Below are 3,387 nucleotides of genomic sequence, written 5' to 3'. Positions count from 1 at the left end.
AACCCATGAATTTTGTTCCTCTTTCTCCTGATAACTGTCTGCAGATGAAAAAATTTTGTATTTCTGTCTCCACATCTCACCCATTGTTCTCTAGATTTTTGATACCACAACAACTCTTCTTGAAGAAGGACAGCATTCAGTTCCTGATGCAAAACTTGCTCTTTGATCCTAAGCTGTTGATCCTCCCGACTTTCCAGAGTAATCTGAACGTCATTCAAAAGCCTCTCCAACTCCCTTTTCTTAACAAAAATATTGCCAAAAACCTTTTTATTGAAGCTAGTTGCATCTTTTTGAACCTCCAACAAACATTTAACTACATCCGGAGCTCCTCTATTCCAAGCTGTATCAACAACATTCCTAAAAAGAGGATGAGTCATCCACGCAGCCTGGAATCTGAACGGACGATGGCCCTTGGTAGCCCTCTTTGCCATCTTGCACCTAGTGAATAATGGGCAATGATCAGAGTGAAGGCGCGCCAGCACCTCAGTATAAGCCTCTGGAAACATTAGTCGCCAGTCCTGGTTGATGACTGCTCTATCAAGCTTCTTGGCCACCTGCACCCCACCTTTCACCTTCCTGTACCAAGTGAATCTTCTCCCAATAGCCCCCATATCAAACAGCCCACAATCCTCCAATGTTTCCGCAAATTGTTCTGCTCTGGCAAGTCTAAATTGCCCCCCTCTAACTTCACTCTGCAACAAAACATCATTAAAGTCCCCTAACACAATCCAAGGTCCGTGGATCATATTAGCAATCCTTGTCAAGTCACCCCACAGTTCTTTACGCCGATGTATATGCGGATTAGCATACACCGTACTGCAGTAACTAGATGTATTGCCCATAGTGATTTCAAAACTGATACATTGATCAACTACATCCAATACTCTCACAGAAATATTTGAATTAGAACATAGAACCCAGATACCCCCACTATGACCATTAGCCTCAACAATACCAACACCCTGGTAACCTAGATTATTCCAAAAAGATTTCATCCTCTCGAAAGCAATATGGGTTTCAAACAGAATGAAAAAAGTAGGATGAAATTTATTCGCTAACTCCTTACTATGAACCCGGGCCAATTTATTAGAGGCACCTCTAATATTCCAAAATAGAAAGCTTAAATCTAAATAATCCATAAAACAATTTGTATTGTCAAAAGGACCAACCTCAGCTGAAGTCCCTAACGAGATAATGAAGATCCACCATCATATCCCCCTGAGCCTTGCTTGTCCTTGTCCAGTTGTTGTCTGGTCTGTCTGTGTCCCTCCACTGACAACCCTTCCAATTGACTCCTCTAAAATTGTTCATTTATTTTAGAAAAAAAAAAGTAACGCCATCTAAATTATTGATAATATAAATAATTTTGATAATTTTAAATAAATAAATGCATTAAAAAAATCAAAACATTAACTATTAAAACACTAAAAAGAAAAAAACGCGCCCACTTTACAAAGATAGCTCGCAAAATTAATTTTCTGCAAAACTAAATACCTAAACAATAAATTTTATATTGAGTAAAAAATGATGAAGAGGATACAAACATTGAAGACGCTAGTAGATACTGAACAAAAAAATGGTAATTACATAGATGACGAAATTATTAAGTGAAACGAGCATGCTGGTTTCATCTATGGACACTACGATGATGGTGTTCCAGACGAGCAAGCTAAACATGGAGGTGTTACTTTCTAAAACTAAAACGGTAGATTTATCAAAAGAAACAAATGAGTTGACGATCACAATGATACCACCATAGAAAGGTAATTTTTTTATTGAATAATTTTAAATTTCACTGCAATATATTTGATAATATTTTACTCAATATATTACTTTTTTTTATATTTGCAGAAGATTGTCAATTGAATTCTCAAAACATGGAAAAGATCTAAATTGCACAACACAATTCTACATTAATTATTTTTTTCAGGTATGTTTATAACAATTATATTTGTACTCTTATTTTAATGCTCTTATTTTTGTATGTTTATAACAATTATATTTAGAATTTTATTATTTATTTTGTTCAGGCCCATTATAACCAAAAAAAAAAAAACCAAAATTGGGCATGGAATTTGACACAGTACTAGACTACTAGAAGCTAAGACTTCTGGAAAAATTATGGTGGAATGATGGGTTTTGATGTTCGACAATTGTATGCAAATAAATGCAAGGTTGATAATTTTATAAGTAATTTTAGATTTATTTGTGCAAAAAAAGACCAACGAAGGCCAGATAAACGGGATCATTTAAGAAGGTAGATTCTTTTTATAGACACAATCAAGATGATGATGTTTCAAATATTTTGAATGTAAAAAAAATCGTTAATAGTTGTTCAGATGGAGATGCGTTAGAAAGATTATTTGAAAATGTGAAAAGGTTAAAAAAAAGGAAGGATGAAAAAGTAGAAAAAGACTCAAGAGTTGAGTTGAAAAACAATCAAACAAGAGAATGGTGGTCAACAAAAAAAATTCCACCCAAAATTGTCCGGTTGTAATATTTTTCATTCCTTATTATCATTTCTTTAACATTTTTAAAACTCATTGAAGTTTTTTTCTGTATTATTATTTTTCTTATAATAGTATTTATATTGCAAATTGAAAATCAAGTTATTTTACCACTTCAATCATGGAATCAAATTATAACACCAAATGGAGTGAAGTTACAACACCAAATTTAGATAGCTAAATGATAGAATTAAAAATTATTTATTTAAACTTTGTAATTTTTTTTTTGAATTTATAACGAATGACTTTAAGAAATTTGAGATGATTATTTTGTTTATATTTTTTATTATTTGTCTATCCTAATGATAATATATTTTTTTAACCAGTCATACATTTAAATTTAAACTACAAAATTAGACATGAAAATATAAATAAAAATACATAAAAATATAAATAAATTAATTTAATGTATATCAATATAAATTTATTAGAGATCTATTAAATTAATATCACATCATTAGTTATTCTAAATGCTCTTTAGTTTGTTCTCAATTAGATTCTTATTTTAAGTATAAACAAAAAAAATTGAGGACATTTATCTAAAAAAGATTTAGTACATTTACATGAGTATTTTTTTATATTAAAATAAAAATAAAAAAAATTCTTGACCCAATTTAAATTAATTAATTTTATTTTTTTATCAGATTTTTCAAGAAATTATTCAGGATTCAAAAAAGATAAAAGATTACTAGAGATCACTATTAATCTCTTTCATGACAAAACTTTAAATGTAGGTTATAGAAGACAAAAATAAAAAAGAAGAAGATAACCAAAATAACAACAATATCATGAAAGAACATGATAATAAATAAAAAGAGAATTAAATATTGTAAAAAATAGAACCGAAAATAATTTTTTTTGTTGAAGAAAAAGAAAGAAA

At 30.3% G+C, this 3,387-nt stretch overlaps 1 long non-coding RNA gene across 1 annotated transcript; it reads left to right on the top strand.

Annotated features, from left to right (window-relative positions):
- Nucleotides 1-1,423: 1,423 nt before the first annotated feature.
- Nucleotides 1,424-2,301, top strand: LOC140181781 (uncharacterized). Its single transcript, XR_011877071.1, has 2 exons — nucleotides 1,424-1,930; nucleotides 2,031-2,301. It is a non-coding gene; the product is annotated as an uncharacterized lncRNA (long non-coding RNA).
- Nucleotides 2,302-3,387: the final 1,086 nt, after the last annotated feature.

The sequence above is a fragment of the Arachis hypogaea genome, chromosome 19, assembly GCF_003086295.3.
Source record: "Arachis hypogaea cultivar Tifrunner chromosome 19, arahy.Tifrunner.gnm2.J5K5, whole genome shotgun sequence".
In the NCBI taxonomy this organism is placed as follows: Eukaryota; Viridiplantae; Streptophyta; class Magnoliopsida; order Fabales; family Fabaceae; genus Arachis; species Arachis hypogaea.
This window is presented reverse-complemented; position numbering and strand designations above follow the sequence as displayed.